Raw genomic sequence first — 13675 nt, 5'->3', positions numbered from 1 at the left:
TGACATTGATTTCTCTTAATTTTCACTAGTTACAAAAATTAAAAGTTGAGACACTTCATTACTTTGCATCTTTACTAAGCTACATGTTTCAGTGACATGGCTAGCAGAAATAGATGTGTACAAAGAAACTTTCAGTAATTCTAGCTATCCTGAAGATTAACTGAAACTGTGTAGGATAATACTCAAAGTTGAAAACATGAAGTACCATTTCAAAAATATTTTAACATAAACTTTTTGAGTGGTTGATTATGTGATGTAAAGTTTTAAATCAAACAAATGTAGTAACATTTCTAATAGCTGGACGTAAAGCATATGGCCATGCTCCTAGTTATCGCATTATCTAAGAAATCTGTAAAGCACTAGTTTCATGAGAGTGAGCTATTACTTTAATTTTAGTCAACATCTGTGATTTTTGCATTAGAGAATAACCTGGCAATAAAAATATCAATGGTGCATACCAAAGATGCTGGATTTCTTTTTTTTTTTTAATTTTCTCACATGGCATATTTAAAATAAAGCAAGATGATTGCACTTTTATTAATGTGACAGACTGACAATGGGATGTTCATGGGTCTCATCTTTGGTTATGTTATTTCCAAGAACCCAATTATCTTTTACTGTATGTTGAATTGAAAGGCACCTCTTGTATTTAGAAGGAGAGAAACGAGACACATTAACAGTGAATAAAGGATTCATCTAATGAATGTTAATATACCCCCTTCCAGTCTTTGAGTGTTTATAAAGTTAAGTGCTCCAAGAATAGATATTCATACCTCAGAGTAATAAGAAAGCTGTTTCATGGAGACAGAGATAGATAAAACAACTCACAGAGAATTATAAGTGACCTCACAAACTCATCTGATAATTCATTGTAATGTTTTTTTTTCTTATTTTCTAGAATGGGCTAGATATCCTTGTTAAATGATCTCTCAGATTTAGTTAGATCATCATCACACTTAAGCTTTCCATGCTTTACTACGTATTACACATTTGCAAAATTACATGTTAATCTGAGTTTCTGTAAAATTCAATACAAACTTTTATTATAGCACTTAGATCAACTTATACCATAGAATTAAATATTTTATATTCTCATCTTTTCTGTTATACTATGAAGTCTTTGGCCGTAGGAATGGTATTTATTCATATTCAAGAAAATAGACTCTAGTCTCTTGGAACAAGGATTTGGAACCAAATGATTTAGAGTTGAATTTTCAAAATATGAGTTACATGGTCTTAAATAAATGAGGTACCTTCTTTCTTCCTCTGTTTCCCATTTGTAAAAGGGAGTATTAGTTCTAAATTATTGAATTGAAGTAACAACTCAGTTAATATTCTACCTCTGTTTATTTATAACCTAAATTCTCCATAGAATGTCTGATATTTGGTTAAATGGTTATTTGTAACTTCATTACTGAAAGCCCATGTGAGCTTCAACCTTATAAAACCCCACTGTCTGACACAAATAGATGCTTGGCAATTATTTCTTCACTTAATGAAGACATCATCAAATGAATAGTGAAGGAATAGTATACTCTCTTTATCAAAGATGATTAGATTAAAAAAAATTAATTCATAGTATAATTTTCTAAATTAAGAGAGGAACTATTCAGCCTTTAGAAGTGATGAATACCCACCATTTGCATGGACATGGATGGAACTGGAAGGGATTATGTTAAGTGAAGTAAGTCAAGCAGAGAAAGACAATTATCATATGGTTTCACTCATATGTAGAATGTAAGCAATAGCATGGAGGACCATAGGGAAGGGAGGGGAGATCCAAAGGGGGAGAAATCAGAGAGGGAGATGAACCATGAGAAACTATGGACCCCAAGAAACAATCTGGGGATTTCAGAGGGGAAGCAGGGGAGAGTGTTAACAGGATGATGGCTATAGAGGAGGGCACGTGATGTGATAAACACTGGGTGTTATACTTAATTAAAGAATCACTGAACACTACATCAAAAACTATGTACTATACAGTGGCTAACTGAACATAATAAATAAATAAATTAATTAATTAATAATAAATAAATGAAGAGAGGACTAATAACAAATCCTCCACATGGTTCACAACATTTTTCATATAAAATTTCATTTTGTTAGTAGAGGCTATGTGTGCTGAGCAGTGGCCCACATAATCTAAATTTGGGTTACCTAAATGAAATCTAACATTGTATTTTATACTTCATGAATTATTTATTTTTGAGTATTCATTTTATACTTGTGGAAACATAATTCATTAATGAAGAGCCACTTAATTGCTTCTAGGGATCACACAGATGCTGGAAAAATCTAAGATCCTTTCTCTAAGAAGCAAGGACTTTTCCAAGATTTTTTTCCCTTTCTTAGTACTTCTAATGCTCAGATGGTCAATAATCTGTGACATGGGTCCCCCTTTTTAGTACTTCTAATGCTCAGATGGTCAGTATTCTCAGTGACATGGGTCTCTGCTTGTGAGATTTAAGTCTCTATAATAAACTATTTGAAGACCAGATATGCGGAGTTAGGACCAAGCCAAAGTAAGAATGACATTACTGGAAAGGACTAACAGGGGGGAAGGTAATCCAAGCATCTAAAATCATTGATAAAGGGACACAAAACCACATACTCATTTAGTATACATGTATTGAGCTCCACTTAAGCACCAGGCACTATTCTAGGTGTTGAAGATTGCTATAGAGAAAATGTACCACATACATATAAATGAGATGTCAAGAGCAAGGAGAGGAAATAGAGAGTCCTGGGGGTACCTCACTGAAAATCAACTTCTGAAGAGACATAAAGGAAGTGAGGTATAGTTAGGGGAGAGGATAGCATCTGGATATTAAAAGAAAGTTTTCGGGGGAAATGGTATGAGGTGACCATGAGGTGGGCAGGGTGCGAGGATGAACAATGAAGAGCTAGGAGCCCTGTCTGGTTGGAGTGGAGTGAATAAATGAAAGGCATTGGAAGATGGCATTAGAAAAATGATGGGAGGCAAATCTTGAAGGCCTTTCAGGACATCATTAGGATTTTGAATTTTATTGAATGAATTAAGAATTAGTTAAACAGTTCTGAATAGTGAAACGACATGAACCGACCCAAGTTTTAGCATAATAATTTGTCTTGCTTTGTTGAAACTAGACAGTACAAGGGAGGGAGAAGGCGATAACAGGCAATGAATAGGCTTGGAGAAGCAGATGTGCCTACCGAAATGATACCAGTGAGGATCAGGAAGTATTTGTCACACTGCAGGAGGCACCAATGGGACACCCCGTGAGAAAACCCTTAGCAAATGCAAGAAGGAGTATAGAACTCAGAACATTTACCAGTAATATTTATGTCCAAGCTTATAAATGAGATTGACATCTAGTTTTATTTTCCTTTTACTATTTCTATCAAGTTCATTTTAAGGATTATACCATTGTATAAAAAATGAATAAATTGTTTCTTCTTTCTTTCTATCCTTCTGCTATGGGAATATAGGATAGTGGTCAGCACTTACAGCATGGACACTGTTGTCAGGCAATGTTGAAGGGACCGCAGGAGCATCAGGTGTGGCTTCAAAGGAGTGAACGGAATAGTAGGTAAGTTTTGCTGGGTAAGATGGGGAGTGAACAAATCACAATCGGTCTTTTTGGTTAAGGTAAACACTTTTATTTTGAGTGACCTAAGACACTATTTGAGTGTACTTACCAGAGAAGAAATTTAAAATGATCTAACACTTTATTATTTATTTATTTATTTATTTATTTATTTATTTTTAAAGATTTTATTTATTTATTTGACAGAGAGACAGCCAGAGAGGGAACACAAGCAGGGGGAGTGGGAGAGGGAGAAGCAGGCTTCCCGCGGAGCAGGGAGCCAGATGCGGGGTTCGATCCCAGAACCCTGGGATCATGACCTGAGCTGAAGGCAGACGCTTAAAGACTAAGCCACCCAGGCGCCCCTAAAATGATCTAACATTTTATGAGACTCACCCTGGCTGCTGTACCCTGGCTGCTGTTTTGCGACTAGGGAGGGTGTAGAGAGACATGAGCACACAGAAAACCCTTGCAATAATCTTGATGGAATTTGGATCAAGCAATAGCAGAGGAAGTGGTGAAAATGTATAGATACTGTTGTAATTCGATTCCTTGATCTTCTGCCTTTCATTGTTTTTATACTTTTTTTCTCCTGTATTTTGCTAGGATAGTCTTTTTATTTTTCTATGATTCCTCTGGACATTTCAAGGATTAACATGCAACAAGTGAAATAGCATACATGGATTCCATATTTTAGAATACCGTAAATAATTCACTTGTAGTATTCTTCATCTGCCATTCCCTCTGTATTTTTGTTTTGGTACATTTTGTGAAACTGGTCTCTCTCTCTCTTTATATATATCCAATGCAGTTACATATGCCTAAGTTTTAAACATTCATTTATATATAAATATATATATGTGTCTATATGTATTACTGCTTATAATTTCAATGGTTTGTATCTTTTATGAAGGATACTTGCCTTCTGTTTTACAACCATAGATTTCATAATTAACTGATATTTTGTTATTTTTTTTCACAATTTGTCATCTGCCCATTTAAATCACACTTTTTCTACTTCTGGAGTTATTTATTTTTACTTGTGTCTCTGTTGCCTACAGTAATATACTTTTTAAATGCCTTTTAGGTAGATATTGAATGATTCCTTGAGTACTGCTCTGCAATGCTTAGTGAGGGGAGGCATCACCAACAATTGCGGTTAGTTTGGTAGTATCATGAGCCAGACTCCTTCCCGAGGGGTCTGGGACGAAAGACCTCCAGGTGTTTCTCATCACTGGACTCCCTGGCTGCCCCTAGAGAACTCCTGAGATCCTGCCAGATTAGGCTTCCTCTGGGAAGAGTGGCCCAGCTGTACCACCTCTGCCTCCAGCCTGATTGCACCATTCTCTGAACACACTCTGACGCTCAGTGGCCCCCATATTCTCCTTGCCCATCCCATCAGGACCACCCTTAGTCCCCACAATCACCAGAAGCCACATAGCTCACACCCTGTGAGCCCCTGTTTGCCTTTTCTGGAAACCCCACACTTTACCCTTCCTCCCCCACAAAAAAGAATACAATTTTAGTAATTTCATAAGAGAATGTCTATTTAAAGAAATATAACATTTTTGAATAAAAATATTTCATTTTATTTTTTCTTCTCTTACCTTTTTTTCATTTTTTTTCAGTTTCTAGTACCTAAAATTGAACATTTTCTTTTTTTTAAAGATTTTATTTATTTATTTGAGAGAGAGAGAGAGAATGAGAGATAGAGAGCACGAGAGGGAAGAGGGTCAGAGGGAGAAGCAGACTCCCTGCTGAGCAGGGAGCCCGATGTGGGACTCGATCCCGGGACTCCAGGATCATGACCTGAGCTGAAGGCAGTCACTTAACCAACTGAGCCACTCAGGCGCCCCTAAAATTGAGGATTTTCATGTTCTCTTCTTGAGTATCTCAATTGCTAAATGGTGAATTATATTCTTTATGGCTATATCATGTGTTCTGTGACAAAATAAGTGGCAACATTTAATTATTTTGAATTGTAAGTTGGTATGTCTAAACATTTTTAAATATACATGTCTTCTTAAAGGAAATGCAAAGGGGAAAATATTTAGACAGATGCTCTAGAGTTATATATCATGTATTTGACTCATGGGGAGAGTACTAGGAAGCTTAATAATGCCAAAAATACTCCAGAATTTGGAGGAAGGTATATAGTACATTAGGAGGTCCATGAATTCCTATATCTCTGCCAAATAATGTTTTATAGAAATAGGACCATAAGTTAATAGGTTGGGCTGGTACATGGTATACCTATCAGGTTACTTTTGTAAACCTGGAGTCATTTGGTAGATTTATTTGCATAACTGGGTTATTTTTCCCCCATGTATATCTTGTTATGTAACCCCTACTAAAGAAGCAAGAGATCCAGCAAATGCAGCAAGTGGAGGTGAGATGCCCATTTGTCAGATGTCATAATGTCAGACTTCTCTTGGGTCAACCTGGTCTCAGAGTACATGGTTATATCTAAAAACAGAGAAAGATAGAGAGGAGAGGAGATAGAGCTTACAAAGTGGTTAGGGAAATTGTAACAAATATGTTCATGAGTTGAAAATAAATGGAATCTATGGAATCTAGACAAGAGAACAAGAGATAGTTCTCCTATGATGGTGGTAGTAAGACCAAAAAGGAGAAGAAAGATGCTGACACCTTGCAAACATGAGAGTCATCTAATGAAGATGTGCTTATGTCTGTATTGAGGAGGCAGAGGAAATGTTTATATACTAACATTGCCACTGTGAAAAAGTAAGGCAACCAGAAAAAGAGACTATTTTGAAAAATATAAAATAACTGGGCATTTTTAGTAATAAAATACCTTGATTTTTTAAAAAGTCTACTATTACATATGTTCAGTTCTAAAAACAAAGTTTCAAAGACATGGTGGAGAAAAAGGTTACTGGGGGAGACTGTCATTTCTCTCTCTCCCTCTCATCTCTCTTTTTTCTATTATTTGTGTGTGTGTGTGTGTGTGTGTGTGTGTGTGTGTGTGTGTGTATACATGGGGGAAGGTGTTTGAGTGGTGATAATATGGGGTAGTGGGATTGATGGAGTATAAAGGATGGAGTGGAGGATCCATTTTATGTAGGTCACTTGGGAAAATCACTGTGATAAAGTGAAATTTGAACAGAGATCTGAAGGTAGTGAGGGAACAAGACATGAATATCAGGAGGAAAAACATACTGGATGTAATGAGCGAGAATTAAGGCCATGGTTTGGGAATGAATGTGCTTGATGAGTTTGATTAGCAGCAATGAGGACAGAATGGTTACACCAGAATGAATAAAAGCTTTAAAAGATGAGATCAGAGAGGAAATCTGGAAGCTGACCTTCTAAGTCTTTGACAGGTCTATGGTTACTATTCTACGTAAGACTGAAAACTATAGCAAGAGTTTAACAGAACACTAATATATTACTTATTTTTTTAGCAAAGTCATTTTGCTTTTGATTTGATACTAGAGAAGCAAAGAGGGGCAACATCAGGAGATTATTGATTGCAATTGCCTAGGAGAGAAATCATGGTACTTTGGATCCGCTTGTACGAGACCGTGAGAATAATCAGAATCGGGATATAATTTAAGGATAGGAGAGAGGACTTTCTGAGAGGAGCTCTAAGATTTATTTAGAAGATTGGTTTTGCTCTTTCCTCATAAAGAAACAGTGAAAGGAAATAGGTTTGTAGAGAAAAATCAAGAGTGTTATTTAAAACATACCAAATGTGTGATGGGGATTATTAGGTAAAAATTGAAAACACATTTGGATGTAAGGGCCTGGAGTTCAGGAGAAGTTTTAGGTATGTTAACACAAATTACAAGTGTGCCAAAACTAAGAGGTAGTTAAAGCTGTGAAACTTAATAAGATCTTAATGCTATTTAGTTTTGGATGTATATTTTAGTGGTCTTTGTTCACTGTAACTCACCTAGGTCTTCTTGTTTTATTCTCTTCTGGAAGTCCCCAGGCTCTTCCCATTTTATAAGTCATTTCTGTGGTAACCCAAAGCCTTCTCATGCTCATCATAATAAATAAATATATAATCCCACATACTAGAAAGTTGTTCTCACTCACTTTAAGGGGATTTTATTACATAAAATGTTTTCAGTCCATAACATAATAGACAACTTCTCATCTGTCCCAACTACATAATATCTGTGTGATACTCTATGATATACATTAGCCATTTATTAATACATTCAATCATTTATAACATTGATATGGAATATACTTCTACTACAGACTGCTACACACATCTCTGTGTACATATATGTATACACACAAACTTATATTTGTGTATGTATGTTTCATATTATTCATTTTTTCGGTTTGTTTTACAAGAAAGCTGTAACAGTTTACATTTCCACCATTGATCTATGAGATTATTCTCCTCATTTCCATCCATAGCAGTGGATCTTGTTGGTCTTTTCATTTTTTTCTGATTACTCAATTGTATAGTTATAACCCATTGTTGCTCTAATTATGTATTTCCTTGACAACTAAAGAGATTTTACTTTCTTTGAATTGTTATAATATCCAGGGGAATTTCTCACATATATTATGCATGTTGGTTGACTGTCTCACTTGAATTTCTGTCTTTTGATCTCCTTTCATGTGACTCAGTGTATTTTTCTCAGCTTCTACCTTGCTAAAATGGTCACTTCTCTAATGGTGGTCCCCTATTAGTTGGAACCTGTGAATATTCAAAGTTTACTCCAAGTGTATCTTTCAAAAATTTATTAGTGCAGAAGCTTTATTTCATCAGCATCCTCTGCAAGTGCATTTGTTTGTTTGTTTGTTTTATGAACCCCAAGAAGGCTGGGTATTATTCTTGGAGCTATCATTCTACTCTGAGCATTGCCCTACAATGCTACTTTTCCCTCCCAGGTGATGGACAGAGAGCCAATAGAATAGTAATTTTTCTAGTTTTCATAGCTATTACATATTACTCTGTATGTAACATCATCCTGGACACAGTAGCTCAGGTGAAATACTCTGAACACATACATTTTTTACACCAAAAAGCAACACAGATTGATGATATAATCTTGAACTCTGTAAAAGACATGCACATATTTTGGTTCTAGGCTGTGTGCAATCTGATGGATGCACAGAAAACTTTCTGGTTTATGGGAGGAGCACAATACAACAGTAGAATCAATAACAGTAAAAATAACAAGTGAACTACAGAAACACCCATGGATAGAGCAAAATAATAACAGCTGACTAACCAAGGCAATTAGAAGAACACGTTTAGAAAGAGAAGGATCAATACCCCTGTATTATATGATGCTAAACACTTTGGACAACTTTCTGTTTTCCTCAGCAAGAGATGGAACTTAATGCACAGCAAGAAAATTTCTTCATGAAGGACGATGCTTCTCCTTGCTCTCATATGCTTCTTACGTAGCCGTTTAAAATGTGATTCCAGTAATATGTTGCATTTAATCATTTAAATTATTAGAATTTCAGCTATAACATCCTCTAAAGCCTGGAGAGCAGTTACAATAGTTGCTTACTTGTTTATAGATGAGAAAATGACCCAATGATCTCCTGTCTCAAATGGTCACAAATCTGTCAAGAATTCAAGCCCTAACCAATAAATACAATGCTTCGCAACGCTTAGAAAATGTTTGTTTTTTATTGGTGATATATAAAATATCATTGACAGAGGCGGAGACTTTTATATTCTTATAAAGCCTGAGGGAAAAAAAAAGTTCTTATTTTTCCAAATTATGCTGTTGGTACTTTTGCCTTTCAAGTCATTTATAAAGCATGTGATTTAGTGGTGCTATAACCAATATTTCCAAAGGTTATGTTTAATTTTATGTAAAAATCAAATGATTTTGAATATCTTTTATTACAAAGAAAGCATTTCTCTTTCTTTGCAAAAATTTTCTTGAAGCATTTACAATGATGTACTGATGGCAAAAGAACCATCTCCTACTTTTAGGGTCTAAGTTCCTGGCTTATTGTGGAATTCTAAAAAGCAAAATGATCACCCTAATATTGATCTGTGTATTATCTCTAAAAGTTATGAATGACTTTCATGGACAATAGTTGTCCACCTCTTGTAGATGGGTAGATTGAGGTTGAAATACACTGATATAAATGATTTACTAGGTGGAGATTAAAGACTCCAATTGACAGAGAAAGCAACAATCTTGCCCCACTATTTGAAGTAAACATATATACTAAGAAATTCTGATTTCTATACAATTACATTACTGTCAAATTCTGGGGAAAAAATATAGACTAAAGGAATTGTCAGAATATGTAAAAAGGTCAATTCTGCCATCTGGATAGTCTAGATGATTATTCTTTATGTTCTAAATTGTTCTATGTTTGCATGTATGCTGTTATTTACAATAAAATATATAGAAATGTTATCTCTTTGCCTATTTTTTTGGTTTTAATTGTTTTCTTTGCATGCCTTTTCTTTCTTTTATTTTTTACTTTAATATATCCCTTCCAGCATTGCAGAGCAGAGTTTGTTAATTTTATTCTTAATTTCTGGGTTCTACTTTCTATTTGAATAAATATTTATGCTAAATTTTGATGGGTAGCTTGCCTTCATCCTCTGCTTATGTTAAACTGAGTTCAGTCTTGAAAGTTAATAGCTGACACTTTCTAGATTCTGATTCTTGATTCCTTTTGGATCTTCTAGGTATAGTAAGTAGTTTTCTTGTGTTTCGGGGTTTTGCAGTCTGTGCCATTCTTGAACCACAAACCACTGACCGCTGCCTGAAGGTTCAGTATTGTCAGGAGCAGGCTGCTCTTTCCCACTGAGGCATCTCCTTGAACCAAGCCTCCAGCTGTTTGCCCCGTTATCTCCAGCTTGTCTCCCTGTGTGTGAATAAATGTTAAGTCCTCAGACACTGTATTCCTTGAATAACCAGTGCAAGAGTTTCCCTCCCCCAACCTCCAGTCTTTGTCACATTATCCTGTTTTATTTTGTCACCTCTATAGTGCATTTCATATATTTATATGAACTTTTCTTATTATATATATTATATATTGCTTGCTGCGCTCTACTTAAAAAAAATAGATTCCTTATGACCAAACACTTTGCTTAGATTTTTCGTTCTCAACACAACACTTCTGGGTTCTCAAGTATATTTGTTGAATGAATGAGGTAATGAATTTATACAAAAACTATCACTAAAGCAGTCGAGTTCTTCTAATCTCTTTAAACAAATTTAAAAACAATAGTATGAAATAGCATTTGAGCCTTGCAAATTTTGACATAATTCATTATTATCTAAACGTTTGTCAATCACATGTAACTACCTAGGATAGGTGTGGATATTTCTTTTTTTCTTTTTCTTTAAAGATTTATTTATTTATTTGAGAGAGAGAGAGAGCATGAGTGCACAAACAGGAGGAGGGGTGGAGGGAGAGAATCTCAAGCAGACTCCCAGCTGAACGTGGAACCCAGGACGAGCTCCATCTCATGACCCTGAGATGATGAACTGGCCCAAAATCAAGAATCAGGACACCTGACTGCACCAACCAGGCGCCCCAAGGGATATTTCTTTTTTTAATGTAATTGTAATATAATGTCAAATCTATAGTAGAAAATCAGGGTTGTCTTGATTTTTTTATAGAGAATAAGGGCATTTACTAAACAATGCAAAAATGTAAACCTTCTAAACATAAGACAATTTATATATAATAGTACCATACATTAGTTTTGCATTTCCAAAATGCATTTGATACTTATTGCTATAATCTTATGAGGCACCTATAACAAATATTATCTTGCACTAATCAAAGAAATTATATTGCTAACTGTTTAAGAATGGCTATTAAACATGGATGTGCATCCTGGTTTAACCACAAAATCTTGGAATATATTTTCAACAACACAACAGCATATCTTATTGAGAAACAGTATACATTTCATTCAGGTAAATTATTCAGTCCTCATGATTTGAAGTTTTATAGTCCGAGTTAAATCTCATCCCTTAGCACCTTTGTGCTGAAAGATTTAAATTAAAATGATATTTAGTCTCTTGCTAAGGAAATGATTAATTCAGAAGAGATATACAATTTTAGCATAAGGGAAAATCTAGTTTTAACCTACGATTGGTCACAATCCAATTGTTTTAGGAATATCCCTTTCTCATCTCTGAATGTGTTAGCTTATATTATTCCCTTATATTGTTAAGGTTTTCATGAAGGCTAACCAGAGACTTCATAATCCGGTCAAATGTTACAATTTAATTTTATGTTTAAAAACAAAATTGCCTAGGCCCTGAATTTTCATATAATTTTCTGCAGAAAACATTTTTTTTTTATAAACTAGACATACAAACTCCTCAAAGTTTTATCTTAAAACTAGTTTTACTGGAGTCCTTTATAGCTGAACAAATAATGAAACCAATAAAATATTTTGGTTGGTGCAAAATACATATAGATTAGTAATTCTGTGGTGCTGATTTTAGTAGTTGGTTTTGTCTCTAACGCGAGCTGTGTAAAATCAGCAAACACGATTTCTGTTCACAAACAGCAGCTATTAGCATTAACTACAATTTTCTTTTCTCAAATATGTCCTCTTGGTTTATAATATTAAAATGCTGGATTAAAATCCACTTCTTCAATTTGTGCTTTTGTTCTATTTTCTCTGAGCGCAACTTTTTTTTCTCTTTCTTTTTTAATTTTAATTTGGGTTGTTTTTAATACATGTTATCGTTTCTTTAGGGATATCATCTATTCTCTTGGCTTACACATTAATTTTGGGCTAATGCATTGTATGCTTATCAGTCCTGCTCTCTTACCAGAGAATAAACCCCAGATATATATACATGTATATTTATTTATATATAAAATATTTGTGATAATATCCTAACTTGGTTCATTAATTTAATAGCTTATTCCCAAGTTCAGGCAAAGGAGTTCTACCAAAAGCATCATGCAGAGAATGAAGAGCCCTGCCATGCAGGAGACTATGGCCCACCATCATTCATCATCCATACTTTAATGAAATTTCACTGCTTTCAACCACCCAGGCATGATCTTGAGAGTGTAGATTTTATGGAATCATAATACCTGGTCGGCATAAAATTATGTCTTGTAGTATTGTCTCTTCAATGCTTTGATATTCTTTTAAATCATGATAAACAGTATTTTGAACTACCTCTTGGACTGACACCCCTTGTTGATACAGTCCACATTTTGATATAAAACAATTAAATATCTCAGGTGCCCCTTATTTTAATAACCATTGGCCATTTGCTGCAATGCTGCTTCCAACCAAATGCTGAAACCTATGTTTCCAAAGTATAGTGTCTAATTTGCCTGAATGAAATGCATATTGTTTCTCAATTAGATATGGCATTGTGTTGTTGAAAATATATTCCAAGATTTTGTAGTCAAAGTCGGAGGCAGGGGCACCTGGGTGGCTCAGTCGGTTAAGCCACTGCCTTCAGCTCAGGTCATGATCCTGGAGTCCCGGGATTGAGTTCCGCATCGGGCTCCTTGCTCAGCAGGGAGTCTGCTTCTCCCTCTGACCCTCCCCTCTCTCATGTTCTCTCTCTCTATCTCATTTTCTCTCTCAAATAAATAAATAAATAAATCTTTAAAAAAAAAAAAAAGTCCGAGGCAAATTTATGTTTAATGGCAATTCTTAATAAGTTAACAATGTAATTTAGTTGTAGTGCAGTAATAACGTTTGTTATAGGTGCCTCATAAAATTGCACTTTATTAAAAAAAGGGATCTGCATAATGGCAGACAACTTGTGTGCTGTTTTTACCATGGAAAATTTATTTTAACATAAATCTATGAAGTCAAAGGTGTTCGGCTTTGTTCCATATGGTATCCTCAGTACAATAAGCAAGACCAGTCACAAATCAGTTATTCAAGATGTTTGTTAAATGAATGAATAAGAGGTTAGTTAATGCAACTTGTTTTCTGATATCTGTCATTTTTCACCTACTGATTATCTCTTTGCAACTCCTAAACTATTCTCTTTTAAGAGGATTATCTGATCTTCAAATACTGATATATTTTCTTGCCGTGAAAGACTTTATTTACCTACCCAATTAACTTCATATCATTACCAATACTATAGGGTTTCTATAGACTAATCTGTCACAGACTCGTTTCAGAAACATTCACC

Source organism: Zalophus californianus, chromosome 5 (genome assembly GCF_009762305.2).
Source record: "Zalophus californianus isolate mZalCal1 chromosome 5, mZalCal1.pri.v2, whole genome shotgun sequence".
NCBI lineage: Eukaryota > Metazoa > Chordata > Mammalia > Carnivora > Otariidae > Zalophus > Zalophus californianus.
The sequence above is the reverse complement of the archived record's forward strand: the minus strand, read 5'-3'. Positions refer to the sequence as shown.